General features: G+C 37.4%; 1 long non-coding RNA gene across 1 annotated transcript in view; it reads right to left on the reverse strand.

Moving 5' to 3' along the window:
• The window catches only part of LOC125754679 (uncharacterized), a 171,998-nt gene that overhangs the window by 12,268 nt on the left and 143,644 nt on the right, over positions 1–16,086 (reverse strand). The window contains exon 3 of the long non-coding RNA XR_007409426.1: positions 8,080–8,169. This is a non-coding gene — a long non-coding RNA (uncharacterized LOC125754679). The remainder of the gene's footprint in view (positions 1–8,079; positions 8,170–16,086) is intronic.

Genomic DNA, 16,086 nt, shown 5'->3' on the forward strand with positions numbered 1-16,086 from the left:
ATCTTCTTTATCCATTCATCTATCAATGAACATTTATATCACTTCCATTTCTTCACTATTGTATAGATAATGCTGCAATAAACAGGGGGGTGTATATATTTTTTTCAAATTACTGTTTTTGTTTTAAGTAAACACATGGTAGTGGAATTCTTGGATTATATGATATTTCTATTTTTAATTTTAAAAAAATTTGAGGAACGTCCATACCATCTTCCACCACCAATAGGTTGTAGTACGTCAGGGTTCCCTTTTCTTCTATCCTCACCAACACTTGTTATTTCTTGTTTTTTGATACCAGCCACTCTGACAAGTGTAAGGTGATAACTCATTGCATCTTTGATTTGCATTTTCCTGATGATGAATGATATTGAGCAACTTTTCATGTTTCTATTGGCCATATGTCCTTTTTAGAAAAATGTCTATCCAGGTACTTGCCTGTTTTTTGTTTTTTTTTTTTTTTAATCAGATAGTTTGGTGTTTTGGTGTCAAGTTGTATAATTTCTTTATATGTTATGGATATTCAAACGTTATTGGATGTATCATTTGCAAATATCTTCTCCCATTCACTAGACTGACTTTGTGTTAAAAAGCTTTTAATTTTGGTGTAGTCCATTTGTTTGCCTTCGGTTTTCTTTCCCTTGCCTGAAGAGACAGATCCATAAAAATGTTACTAAGACCAATGTCCAAGAGAATGCTGCCTGTGTTTTCTGTTAAGAGTCTGTGGTTTCAGGTCTCACATTTAGGTCTTTAATTCACATTGAGTTTATTTTTGAGTATGGTGTAAGAAAGCAGTCCAGTTTCATTTCTTTGCTCGTAGATCTTGGTTTCTTTATATCATTTATTGAAAATAATGTCTTTTCTCCATGATATATTCTTGCCTCTTTTCTCCTAAATGAATTCATTATAGAGGTGTGGCTTTATTTCTGGGAACTGTGTCCTATTCCACTGATCTATGTGTCAAATATAAATAATAGTGAAAGGGAATATAAGGGAAGGGAGAAGAAATGTGTAGGAAATATCAGAAAGGGAGACAGAAGGTAAAGACTGCTAACTCTGGGAAACGAACTAGGGGTGGTAGAAGGGGAGGAGGGCGGGGGGTGGGAGTGAATGGGTGACGGGCACTGGGGGTTATTCTGTATGTTAGTAAATTGAACACCAATAAAAAATTAAAAAAAAATTTGTGCCAATATAATATGGTATTCATTATGAGAGACTTGTAGTATATCTTGAAATCTGGAATTCTGATATCTCAAGATTTGTTCCTTCTTAACATGGCTACGGCTATTTCAGATCTTTTGTGGTTCCATAAAAATTTTAGGATTATTTCTTCTAGTCAGGTGGAAAATGGTATTGGGATGTTAATAGAAATTGCACTTAATCTGTAAAATGCATTGGTTACTGTGGACATTTTAACAATATTAATCTTAACCAATCCATGAATATAGAATGTCTATTTGTTTTTTTATTCCTCAATTTCTTTCCAATGTTTTATAGTTTTCAGAGTAAAGCTCTTTCACCCCGTTGGATAGGTTTGTCCCTAGGTATCATTGTTACTGTAACAATTGTAAATAGGATTTTTCCCTTAATTTCACTTTCTGCTGCTTTATGATTAGTATACAGAAATGCAACACATTTTTGCACAACGCTTTTGATCCTACAATTTACCAAATTCATTTATCATTTCTAGCAATTTTTTGGTGAAGTCTTTAGGATATTATTTTGTATTATTTAAATTCAATTAGCCAATATAATGTACATTATCAGTTTCAGATGTAATGTTTTCTATATAGAGTATCATGTCATCTGCAAGTAGTGAAAGTTTTACTTCTACCTTAACTTGGCTGCGTTTTATTTCTTTTTGTTGTCTGATTGCTGCAGCTAGGACTTTAGTACTAGGTTGAATAAAAGTGGTGAGGATGGACATCCTTGTTTTCTTCCTTGTGTTAAAGGAAAAGCACTCAGTTGTCCAGCTTTAAGAATGATTTTAGGGGATCCCTGGGTGGCTCAGCGGTTTGGTGCTGCCTTTAGCCCAGGGAGTGGTCCTGGAGTTCCGGGATCGAGTCCTGTGTCGGGCTCCCTCATAGCATGGAGCCTGCTTCTCCCTCTGCCTCTCTCTCTCTCTCTCTCTCTCTCTCTCTCTCTCTATTTCTCTATCATGAATAAATAAATAAAATCTTTTAAAAAAGAATGATTTTAGCTGTGAGTTTTTCATATATGGCCTTTATTATGTTGAGTTATGTATCCTGTAGACCCACTTTGTGGAACGAATGTATTTTGTCATATGTTTGAGATGATTATATGGTTTTTATCCTTCCTCTTATTAATGTGGTATATCACATTGATTGATTTGCAAACAATGTACCACCTTTGCTTCATCCCACTTTATCATGGGATACATCCCACTTTACCATGGTGAATGGTCCTTTTAATGTACTGTTGAATTAATTTGCTAATATTTTGTTTGAGGATTTTTGCATCTATGTTCATCAGATATATCGGCCTACGGTTATGGGGTTGTTTGTAGTGTTTTTGTCTGGCTTTGGTAATCAGAGTAATGCTGGCCTCAATAAATGGATTTGGAAGTTTTCCTTTCCCTTCTATTTTTGTTGGAATAGCTTGAGAAGAATAAGTATTAACTCTTTTTTAAATGTTTGGTAGAATTTTCCTGTGAAGCCATCTGGTTCTGGACTTTCATGTGGAGAATTTTCTCATTACTGACTCAATTTTGTTACTAGTAATCAGTCTGTTTAAATTTCCTATTTCTTCCTTATTCAGTTTTGGGAGATTGCATGTTTCTAGGAAATCATCCATTTCTTCTAAGTTGTCCAAATTGTTGCCATACAAGTTTTCATAAAATTCTCTTATAATTCTTTGCATCTCTATGGTGGTGGTTGTTATTTTTCCTCCTTCATTTTTTATTTTATTTAGTTGAGTCCTCTCTTCTCTTCATGATGCATCTGGCAAAAAGTCAACAATTTTGATCATCTTTTTGAAGAACCAGGTCTTGGTTTCATTGATCATTTCTAGTGAGTTTTTAGTCTCTATTTCAGTTAGGTCCACTCTAATCTTTATTATTGCCTCCCCTCTACTAGCTTTGGCCTCCATTTGTTCTTTTTTTTTCTAGTTCTTTTAGGAATCAGGTTAGGTTATTTAATATTTTTCTTGTTTCTTGAAATAGGCCTATATTGCTATAAATGTCCCTTTAGGACTGCTTTTGCTGGGTGGTCCAAATTTTGGATCATTGTGTTTTCATTTTCATTTGTCTCTATGTATGTTTAAATTTTCTCTTTGACTTCTTTGTTGACACATGGGTTGTTTGATAGCATGTTGTTTAGCCTCCACGTGTTTGGGCTTTTCCCAGTTTTTTCTTGTATTTGATTTCTAGTTTCATAGTGTCATAATTGGAACAGATGCTTGATATGATTTCAGCTTTGTTTTTTTTTAAAGATTTTATTTATTTATATGACAGAGAAAGCAAGCGAGCACGCACAAGCAGGGGGAGTGGCAGAAGGAGAGGGAGAAGTGGGCTCGCCATGCAACAGGGAGCCCAGTGCGAGGCTCCGTCACTGGACCCTGGGATCATGACCTGAGTAGAAGGCAGATACATAACTGACTGAGCCACCGCACCCCTCAGCTTTCTTAAATTTATTAAAACTTGTTATCCTAGCAAAAGATTTATGTCCACTTGAAAGTAGTGTGTATTCTGCTATTTGGGATGGAATGTGATGCATAGATCTGTTGGGTCCATCAGATCTAAAGTGTCATTCAAAGCCACTGTTTCTGTGATGATATTTTGTCTGATTATCCATCCATTGATGGAAGTACAGTGTTAAAGTCCCTTACTATAATTTTATTACGTCAATTTTTCCCTTTATGTCTCTTTGCTACTTTTTCCCTTTTTAATTACTATGTGTCTTGGTGTGGAACTCCTTGGGTTCATATTGTTAGGGCTCTCTGTGATTCCTGTACCTTGATGTATTTTTCCTTTCCCAGATTTGGGAAGTTTGGGGCTATTCTTTCTTCAAATAATATTTTCCCCATCCTCTCTCTCCTCCCCTTCTGGGATTTATAAAATACAAAAGTTATCGTGCTTAATTAAGTTTCCAGAGCTCCCTTGGGTTATAATCATTTTTTATTATTGTGTGCTCTTTTTGCTCTTTGGCTTGGTTCCTTTCCATTACCCTGTCTTCCAGATCACTCATCCATTCTTCTGCACCCTCTAACCTGCTGTTGATATCCTTTAGTGTATTTTTTCACTTCAGTTATTACATACTCAGCTCTGACTGGTTCTTTTTTTTTTTAGTTTCTCAGTCTCTTTTCTAAAGTTCTCACTGAGTTCATCCCTCTTTTCTCAGGTACAGTGAGTATCTTTATGAGCACTATCTTGAACTCTATCAGGCATATTGCTTATCTGTTTTGTTTAGCTCTTTCACTGTCACTTTGTATTGTCCTTTCACTTGGAACATATTGCTCTATTTTGTCTAACTCTCTGTGGTTGTTTCTGTGTATTAGGGAGATGAGGCACATCTCCTGGTCTCAAAAGTAGTGGCCTCATGTAGAACAGGTCCTGTTGTTCCCTATAGCACAACCTCCCGAATCACCAGAACTAGGAACACCTGGGTACACCCTGTGTAGGCTGCATGCACCCTCTTGTTGTGCGTGGGCTGTGATTACCTTCAGTCTAGCCAGTTGCAATGAGTTGCATTGCCTGTTGTGGATACATGGGGCAGGGTTTGCTCCCTGTGCTATCAAGAGATCTGGCTGGAAAACTATGAGTTCACTGGGGTGTGGGGTTTTCTCACCCTGTCTCCTGGGCCAGAATCACCTTAGTTTGGTGCTAGTCCTGGCTAGGGCTGCCTTCAGTGTATGGCAGGGGCAGGAGCCACATTGAAGGGATGCCTGATGAGGAGGCTGGGTTGAGTGGGAATGTTGGGGCAGGGAATGCCATGCTAGCAAGGTAGATGGAGAGGGTTAGAACTGGCTCCTGCAAGTGTCTGGCTACCTAGGCTGAGGGAGGGGAAGAAATACAGCACCCACCAGCACTTTAGTTCCTGGGGAAATCTCTCTTGCAGATCCCTGCCCCTCTGGCACATGTTCTGAGATTTGACAATAATTCCTCACCATATGTTCTGGGTACTTTTCAAACTACTGCTTCTGTGCTGCGTCTCATGCTGAGTTATTTGGTATACTGGGTCTTTAAGGGTGGAGACTCAGTTGCCTATCACCCTTTGACTCTCTCCAAGTTAAGTCCTCCTGATTTTTAATGCTTTTGGAGTTAACCCCCGCTGGTTGTCAAAGCCAGACATGATGGGGTCTTGTCTTCCTAGTGAGGGTCTCCAGTGCCAGAAGTACTTGATGTGGGGTCTGGTCCTCTCACTTTTCTGCACTTCTAATGTGCCTCCCATTGGTGGTTCGTCACACCAAGGATTTGGTTTCTGACTGCATCTCCATCTGACCTACCCTTTTATAATGTGGTCTTCTCCCTATGACTAGCTGTGGAAGATCTTTCTACAAGTCTTCAGGTCATTTACAGAGTCAGTTGCATGGGAGTACTTGTCTCACTGTGTCCATGGGATGTGATGAGCTCAAGATCCTCCTACTCCACCATCTTAGACCACAGTCCCAAGGCCCATTTTTATGCAGTGGATCGGGGATTGACAGACTGTGCAAAAGTGCTTTTCCCAACAATTACATTGACTGATTTTCATATTTTAATTGATATTTTATTCTTGGGATAAATTCCACAGAGTCATGATAAAGGATTATTTTTTATGTTGCTGAGTTAGCAGTGCTAATATTTTCTTGACAATTTTTGTATAAATATTTGTAAAGAATTTTGATCTGTGAGGGTTTTTCTTTTTTCTTGTCATCACGTTGTCTCTATGAGTGCCAGGGTAGTACTGGACTTATTGTATGAATTGGGAAGTGTTTCTTCCTCAACTATCTTTTGGAAGAGTTTTTTAAAAGACGGATGTTAAATCCCCTTTAAATGTAGTGTACAATTCTTTCTTAACCATAGGAAACAAACTGAGGGTCTCGGGAGGGGAGGGGGGTGTGGCAATGGGGTAACAGGGTGACTGACATATAGGAGGACATGTAATGAGCAGTGGGTGTTATGTACAACCGATGAATCACTGAACTCTACCTCTGAAACTAATAATACATTATATGTTAATTAATTGAATTTAAATACAAAAGAATGTAGAGTAGCCCAGTGAAGCCATCTGGTCCTGGGCTTTTGGGTGGGGGTGGGGGTGGGGGGTGGGTAATTATTTCATTAGCAAGTGAATATCTTGTTATAAGTCAATTCGGAGTTCCCATTTCTTTTTGAGTCCATCTCATTGCTTTGTGTCATTCCAGTAATTTGTACATTTCATATAGATTATCTAATTTGTTGGCATATGCATTTTCATAGTACTACCTTATAATCCCTCTTAATTTTGTAGCACTGGGAGTATCAAAAAATAAAACTCAACTGAGTGAATTTTAAAGAGCTTATCGTCTTTATTCAATGATTCATGAGTCAGGCAGGATTCAGTGGAGCAGATAGAAAGCAGCTCCAAGGAACTGTGCAAACTGAAAGAGTTTTATAAGCAGAGGGGGGCAGGACCAAAGGAGTTAGACCAGGAAGAAGTGGATTGCTTGTGGCAAGGTCATTGTTCTTTTCGAGATGGCAGGAAGGTTACCTAACTAGTGCTGATTAGGTGATCCCTGATGGACTGGTTTAAGTTTCCATTTCTAAGAGAGCTGAAGCTGTAATTAAGTCTTGGATTCATGATGTGGGGCTTAGCAGAAATGACTCTTTGGGTCTGTTGTCTTATCTTTAAAAATATCCCTTCTTTCTCCAGTTTCCCTTGGTCAATCTAGTTAAAGGCCTGCAACATTGTTTAATTTACTTATAAAAAAGCTTTAGGTTATTGATTCCCTCTATTCTTATTCTATGCTCTATTTTACTTATTACTACTTTTATCTTTATTTGTACTCCATAAGGGTGATATCTTGTATTTTCCTTTTCATCCATATCAGAGTATTTTCTAATTTCTATTGTGATTTTTTTCTCTTTGATTCATAAGTTATTTAGGATTCTCTTGTTCATTATTGTGAATTCTCCATGACTTATTACTGATTCCCACTTTCACACTCTGCCATGGGCAAGAACTTCCGAGTCCCTTTTGTTGTAGCAAATTACTGAAAGATGTTTTATGTAAAAAAAGGCAGGAATCATTCCATCCTTGCCAAAGACCTCTATTATTACTTCCAAGAGGGTAAAATAGGTAATTTTCCATCACCTATCGAAAATCCTCACTGGTACTCAATATACACAGCGTCTTGTTCTCATAAGGAGATGTTTTCAAGGTTATTCACTACATTATCTTCTATAGTAACAAGAAAATATCCCTTCATGAAATGAAAGTGTCTATCAAAGTATGAAAGAATAAATAATCTGTGCCCTACCCAGAAAATGGAATATCACACATCAATTAAAAAGAAGGAGGCATACAAATATAACACGTGGAAAGGTAAATCAAATGAAACTAAGTTTCCAAATAAGTACTAAATTATATCTTTTGGTTTAAACGCACAAATATGCATAAAGAAAACACACATTTCTTATAATACACAAGGACTTGTGAATGCACATAATAAAGGTCTTGAACTATATACCATTGTCTACTGATGGACTAACATATGAAGTCAGAAAGAATGAAGTAGGTGGCAGGTGGTAAAACCGGGCTTTAGTCTTCTCATAAGGTTTGAAGATTTTACAAGGAGAATGACTTTACAATTCACACATGCAACTAAATGTTACTTTTTAGAAGTCTCTAAAAAGAAGGAAAGCATACAGAGAAAGCATATGTGAACAAAGCAAAATAAATGTAGCAAAGTCTATACAGGAAATAGAATTTGTGACAAAAAACTTTCAGAGTGACTTCGATATTCTAGTGAAAGAAACTAGTCATCATAAAATGTTAAGTACATGACAACATAATTTTGGAATCTATAAAACAAAGTAGGGTACAATTACATGGAGAATAAGCAAATCCAAATGGAAATTCTACAACTAGAAGGAGCACTTACTGAGATGAAGAAATGAGTTAGAGTAGCACTTCTGGAACGGTGAAGTAAGGAACTCTGAATATCACTTCCTCCATATATGCGATGAGAACGCTGGAAAAAATTGTCAAAATCAATGTTTCAGAATCCTGGGAATTAATGAAAGGCTTTCAGTCATCCCAAGAATATTAATTCAAGAAAAATGGTCAGATTTTATCATGAAAAGTAAGCTTTATGGCATTTTACTTTGGCCTATTCTGAACCCCTTCACCCCAGATCTGTGGTAGCATTGGAAACCAACAAATCAAAACCACAATGAGATACCACCTCACACCAGTGAGAATGGTGAAAATTAACGAGACAGGAAACCACAAATGTTGGAGAGGATGTGGAGAAAGGGGAACCCTCTTACACTGTTGGTGGGAATGTGAACTGGTACAGCCACTCTGGAAAACTGTGTGGAGGATCTTCAAAGAGTTAAAATTAGAGCTACCCTACAACCCAGCAATTGCGCTACTGGGGATTTACCCCAAAGATACAGATGCAGCGAAAAACAGAGACACCTGCACCCCAATGTTTATAGCAGCAATGTCCACAATAGCCAAACTGTGGAAGGAGCCTCAGTGTCCATCAAAAGATGAATGGATAAAGAAGATGTGGTATATATGTACAATGGAATATTACTCAGCTATTAGAAATGATGAATACCCGCCATTTGCTTCAACGTGGATGGAACTGGAGGGTATTATGCTGAGTGAAGTAAGTCCATCACAGAAGGACAAACATTATATGGTTTTACTCATATGGGGAATATAAAAAATAGTGAAAGGGATTATAGGGGAAAGGAGAGAAAATGAGATTTTCTCTCTAGGGAAAAATCAGGGAGGGTGACCGAATATGAGAGACTCCTAACTCTGGGGAACAAACAAGGGGTAGTGGAAGGGGAGGTGGGCGGGGGGATGGGGTGGCTGGTTAACAGGCACTGAGGGGGGCACTTGACAGGATGAGCACTGGGTGTCATAGGTTGGCAAATCGAACTCCAGTTAAAAAAATACCCCCCCCCCCAAAAAAAAAACCCTGAAAACCAACAGATCTGCACTTATGCCACTTGTGAAACTGCAGCCTGGCACCTAGTAGAGACGCGGAAAGATGCAGAGCCCCCCAACAATCTCATCCTCAAAGAATTACCAGTGTTTGACCTGTCTGGCAGTTCTCTAAAGAGTTCCGTTCTCAGACATGACTTCCTTTGTTCTCAGTAAGAGTCTGTTTTGTGTGAACTGGCCTATCTTCAAGGCATTAGAAAAAAGATATTCCGCGGCAGTGATTTATCACTGCAGCTTCCAAATGTAATGCGACTAGTTGGGGCTAATAAGAAGCTATGCAAAAAATGAAAAATGAAAAATTGGGAAAGGAAATATCCATAGGATGCTTTGAAAAGTTTCAACATATAACTGAGATCTAGGAGGCCATGAGCGTGTGTAGAACTGTGTGCGTGCTCAGAAGATACCTGACAAGACTAGCCCTCTCCTCTAGGTGAGAATAAGGCTCTGTACATGCAGAATCCGAAGGATTTGACAAGAGTTGTGAACTGCCTTGCATGAGCATGGAAGCCATGTCAAAAACACATACACAAAGTACCCTGATAAAGGCTGGAAGGTTTACTGGTTCAAGGAATTTAATTACATCTCTGTATGATCAGTAGCTCATCAGTAAGCCATCAGAGAGGAGAATCCAGTGGCCACAGATGAAAAAGCATCCAGGTTTTAATGAACCATTAAGGCAAAGTCAAAGTCACTTTATAGTCAACTAACAACAATAGGAACAAATAATAACAATGAACCTGGAGAGGGAGGCATAATCTGATTTATGGAGTTTCCACAATATATTACTTGTAGTTACAACTTATTTCTTAAAACCTACAAAATGGGCAAACAACTTAAAAAGTATGGCTCAGGAAAAAGGAAAGAAACAGTCAACCTGTTCCTAGATGAAGCCTAGACATTGGATTTACCAACAAAGACTTTAAATCAACTATTCTTTTAAATTTTGTCTTGTTTTAATTCATATTTTTATTTAAGTTTAATTCATATTTTTATTTAAGTCTAGTTGACACACAGTGTCACATTAGTTTCAGGTGAACAACATAGTGATTCAACTTCTTTTCCTTATGTTCAGCTCACCAGAGGTGTAGCTACTGTCTGTCACCATAAAATGCTATTACAAATGCTATTACATTCCCTGTGCTGTGCCTCTTATTCCCATGACTTATTCCTTCCATAACTGGAAACCTGTATCTCTTACTCCCCTTCACCCACGTTACCCATCCTCTCTGGCAACCATCAGTATGTTCTCTTTATTTATAGGTCTCATTTGCTTTTTGTTTGTTGGTTTATGCATTTGTTCTGTTTTTTAAATTCCACATATAATTGAAATCAGATTCTCTTTGTCTTTCTTAGTCTGACTTCTTTCACTTAGCATAATACCCTCTAGGTCCATCCATGCTGTCACAAATGACACAATCCCATTCCTCTGTCTGGCTGCATAATATTCCTGAGTGTGTCTCTGTGTATGTGTCTCTGGGTGTGTGTGATGTTTTCCTTATCCATTGATATTTCAGTGGATCCTTGGGTTGATTCCATATCTTGGCTATTGTAAATAATGTAACAATAAACAAAGGGGGTGCATATAGCTTTCTGAATTAGTGTTTTCATTTTCTTTGGGTAAATACCCAGAAGGGGAATTACTGTATAATATGGTATTTCTATTTTTAATTTTGGGCGACCCTCCATACTGTTTTCCACAGTGGCTGCACCACTTTGCATTCCCACCAACAGTGCAAGAGGGTTCTTTTTTCCTCCACATCCTCAGAAACACTTGTTATTTCTTGTCTTTTTAATTTTAGCCATCCAGACAGGTATAAGGTGATAGGCCATCATTGTTTCATAAATCAACTATTATAAACATGTGCAAATAATTAAAGGAAAGCACGTGCACATAATCAAAGTTAAATGAGAACAGCATCTCTCCAAATATATAAAATAAGAGACATTATTTTTCTTAAAAAAATAGAAATTCTTGGGCTTCAAGTACAGTAATTGAAACGAAAAATTCCCCCATTGGCTCTCAATAGCAGATTTGAACTAACCAAAGAAAGAGTCAGCAAAATGAAGGTAGGTCATTTGAGATTATCCAGACTGAGGAATAGAAAGAAAAAAAAATAAGGTTGAACAGAGAGTCAGAGGCCTATTGAGCAAAACTCAAGCATATCAACATACACATAATGGGAGTCTCTGTGAAAGAGGAGAGAGAGGAATGGGCAGGAAGACTTTACGAAGAAATAATCAACAAAACTTCCCAAATTAGTTGAAAAACATTAATCTACACATTCAAGAAATTCAGTAGATCCAAGTAGGATAACCTCAAAGACAGGTAACCCAAGACACAATATAATTACACTTTCAAAGCCCAACACAAATAGAAGACTTGGAAAGCAGCAAAAGAAAAACAAGTTCATTACATTTAAGAGATCCTTGTTTCTCATCAACAATCATGGAGACCCAAAGCCAGTAAGAGGATGTTTTTCAGGTGTGGGAAGAAAAGGACTGTCAATGAGGAATTGTTTTACACCAAAACAAAAACAAATCTATCCTTCAAAACTGAAGAAAAATGAAGACCTTTACATATAAATGAAAAACTAGATCTTCTGTTTTTCCCACAAGCAATATTAAACTGAACTTTCAGGCTGAGATAAGAGAACCCTAAACAACAACTCTAATTTACATAAAGAGAAAAAGTGCCAGCAAATGTAACTAGATAGGTAAATATATAAAGAGAGTGCATATGGACTTTTGATTGTTTCTCTTTTCCTATCTGAATCAGGACATACAAGAAATAGTCATAAAACTACATTGATGAACTTATAACATGTACATACATAATTTGTGTATCAATAATAAACTTGAAGAAGGAGGAAATGATAACAAAGTTTTTTTTGTTTACGATTGAAATCAAGTCGGTATTACTCCATAGATTATTTTAAGATAGAATGTCAATTGTACTCTCTAGAGCAGCCATTAAGAAAATAGCTCAAGAATTTAGTAAAATTGAATAATAAGACAATTATACTGGATAAATAAAAATATCTGTTTAAGCTTCAAAATGGGCAATATTAAGTGAGTAAAGGAACAAAAGATGTAAAATCGATGGAAAAGAAATAGCTAAATGGTAAACATAAATCCTGTCTTTAAGTACGTTTAATGAAAAGGACTGAATCTTCCACTCAAAAGTCACATATCTGTACAGTGGATCTAGAAACCCACTGTCCAACAATATGCTGTCTACAAGGGACACAGTTTCGATTCAAACTAGATTGAAAGTAAAAGCATGGAAAAATACATACCGTCAAAAAATTAGCAAAAATATCCTTTTTTTTGACTATCATAATTTCAGATAAAGTAGAGTTTAAGGCCAAAGAGAGTTGCTGACCAAAGACAGTTGCTAATGATTAAAGAGACAATTCATAGGAAGGATATAATGATTAAAAACAGGAATGCACCTAACAGCAGAGTGACTAACTACATGAAACAAAAACTGACACAACTGAAGGGAGAAATATACAATTCATCAATAGTTGGAGACTTCAACAACCCACTTTTACAAAGAACAACTAGGCAGAAGATCAGCCAGAAATTAGGAGATTGAAACAACTCTATGAATGAGTTATAGCTAAGGGACAACTATAGAATACTCAACAGCAGAATACACATTCTTATCAATAGGACGTGGAATATTCTGCAGGGTGGACCTTATATTGGCCATAACATGAGCCTCAGTAAACTTAAAAGGTTTTGATTAAACTCTGTTCTCTGAACAATATAATGCCAGTACACATGTTAAGAAAATGAGATTGAAGGGAGTGTAAATATTCACATCCCTTCATGGGGAAGGGGTGTAAAATGATGCCAAGTTGTATGATAAAGGCAAATTGCAGAACAGTCTGTAATGAAAATCTCATTTTTGAGGCAAAATGAAAACACAATGAAAGTGATAGAAACTTGGCATCATTTGTGTACACATAGTTGTCCTCTATACCTGTCTCTAAGTTTGGTGGAACTCTCTGGGCACTCAAAAAGGCTGCGTACATATAGTGGCTCTGAAGTTGACTGATGGTGGTTTTAATACCACGTGGAAGTGTATGGTGCAGCTTTGCCTTTGACAGTTATCGTGTGTGTGTGTGTGTGTGTGTGTGTGTGTGTGTGTGTTGTGTCCGTGTGTGTCTATACACATATGTGTGTATACATACATACACATGTATTTATATATATAAATTTGTATATATGTATGTATCCCTATATTTGTATATATGTGTGTGTGTAGATAGTGAAAAATTAGAGAATAGTATTCATTATTTTTTCTCTGTTACCAACAGCTACCACTTTGCACGGTATGATTGTAATAGGTGCTTCAAAATCTTTTTCTGCTATTTCCAATACTTGTGTCATCTTCGTGTGTGCCCCTGTTGCTTGCATTTCCCCCTGGAGTTCATGGACATTTCCCTGGTTTTTCATTTACTAATTAATTTTAAGTGTATCTGGACATGTTAGTATTCTGTTTTTAGAGACTGTATCATGAAATCTCACCGAGAATGTTTATGTGTTTCCTTTTTGCTTAGTTTAGCTTTGTTTTAGGTTCAGGCCACAAATTCGTATCTAAGTTTTGTTGGCTTTTTTTTCGAGTCTCAGGTCACATTTCAAAGCCTTTGTGCTGTTTTTCATATCTGGATTAAAAATGTGCCAACCAGTGAGGAATGTGGGATAATGACAGTGGTCTCCTTATGTGATCAGTACTCACATCATTTAATATTACTTTTAGATTCAGATACATGCATATGTATCAGATCAGATATGCACAGTTTTATGCATAGAGCCCAGATCTTTATGCACAATTTTATGTGGTCATTTTCATGAGCTCCATCATCTCAGCAAACTCATGGGTGAATTCTAGTGCTTCAGGATACCTATTACTGACTTTTGGCTAAAGTATTGCAGTTTAATTTCTCTCCTCTGAAAGTTCTCTGATGGGTTTCACTCCAAAGCTCAATAGCAAAAGTATAGAACTAGAATGAATAAGAAAAACTACAACAGCACCAATGGAAAAGAAAAAGGATGTTTCTGCGGGAGCTTTGTCTGTCCATACCTGATATTTTAGTGTTCTAAGGCTGCCATCACAAAATGCCCCAGAGTGGATGGCTTAAAGAACATAAACATATTTTCCGACAGTTCTGGAGGATAGAAGTCTGGGATCAAGTTGTCAGCAGGTTTGTTTTCTTCTGAGGACTCTCTCCTTGGTTGTAGATGGCCACATCCTTCCTGTGTCCTTAGGCAATCTTTCCTCTGTATGTACACATTTCTGGTGTGTCTTTGTATGTCCAAATCATCTCCTCTTTTCTAGGATACCAGTCAGTCCGGGTTAGGACCCTTCCGACGGGTATGATCTCATTTAACTCTAATTACCTTTTCAAAAAAAAAAATAATAATTACCTTTTCAAAGGTCCTGTCACCAAATACAGTCAAGCTTTGAGATAATGGGGCCTAGGAATTCAACATTTGAATTTGAGAGTGTAAATAAATCAGTCCATTAGGGGTAAACCTCCATGATCTTTGATTTGGCAATGGAGTCTTAGATAGGACAATAAAAGCACAAGGAAAAAAAAAAAGGAAAAACAGATAAACTGGACTTTGCCAAGCTAAAAACGTCTTTGTGTCAAAGGATATTAAGAAGAAAGCAGAAACAACCTATAGTATGGGATAAAAATTTTGTGGTAAGCACATACCTAATAAGGGTCTAGTATCCACAATGCATAGAAAACAACCCAGCAACAGGTAAACAATCCAGTTTAAAAAATGGACATAGGAGGAGGCCTGGGTGACTCCGTTGGTTAAGCATCTCCCTTTGGCTCAGATCATGATCCCAGGGTCCTGGGGCTAGCCCCACATGGGGCTCTCTCTTCAGCGGGGAGCCTGCTTCTCCCTCCCCCACTCCCCCTACTACTGCGCTCTCTCCTTTTGAGTGTGTGTCTGTGTGTAAAAACGATACACATATACGCAATAAGGACAGGAAAATCAGCTCGCCGTCTTTAGTCATTAGGGAGATCAAACAGAAACACCATGTGATGCCACAGCCTACTCACAATGGTGGTGTAATTGAATTATTTTTAAATGAAAAATAAAACATATTGAGCAGAATGTGGAGAAATTAGGATCCTTGTGCATTACTGGTGGGTATCTAAAATCAATGCTGTCACTGTGGAAAAGAGTTTGGCAGTTCTTTAAATAGTTAAATGCAGAATTACCATATGATTGCCTCAGTAATTCTACTCTTAGGTGTATACTACACCCCCCCCCAATTAAAAGCGTTTTCTCAAACGAAAAGTTGTACACAGATGTTCATTAACAGTCCTATTCACCATTACCAAAAGGTGGAAACGTCCCAATTGTCCATCAACTGATGGATGGACAAACAAAAGTGATACATCCATACGGTGGAGTATCATGCAGCCATAAAGAGGAATGAAGTACTGATACATGCAACGCAGTGGATAAACCTCAAAACCATTATGCTAATGAGAGTCCAGACCCAAAAGGTCACATATTGTATGATTTCATTTGTATCAAATATAGGTGATATAGAATAAATGTAGACTAAGTAAACTCCTAGAGAAAGAGAGCAGATAAGTGGTTTCCAGAACCTGGAGGCAGGGATGGGGAAATTCGGGAAAATTAACTAATGGGTATGGGGTTTCCTTTTGGGGTGATGGTGTATTTTGGGACTAGACAGAGGGGATACCTGGAGAGCATTGTGAATGTACTAAACACCACTGAAATGTACCCTCAAAACAGTGAATTTTATCACAATAATAGCAATAATAATAATAATAATAGTAAGCAGAATAAAGGTGCTGATTGGCTTTACACTTATTATAAATAGACCATGAAATAACTTCAATATCTGCTAAAATGCCTCATTTAGGAA

This window comes from Canis lupus, chromosome X (assembly GCF_003254725.2).
Source record: "Canis lupus dingo isolate Sandy chromosome X, ASM325472v2, whole genome shotgun sequence".
NCBI classification, from domain to species: Eukaryota; Metazoa; Chordata; class Mammalia; order Carnivora; family Canidae; genus Canis; species Canis lupus.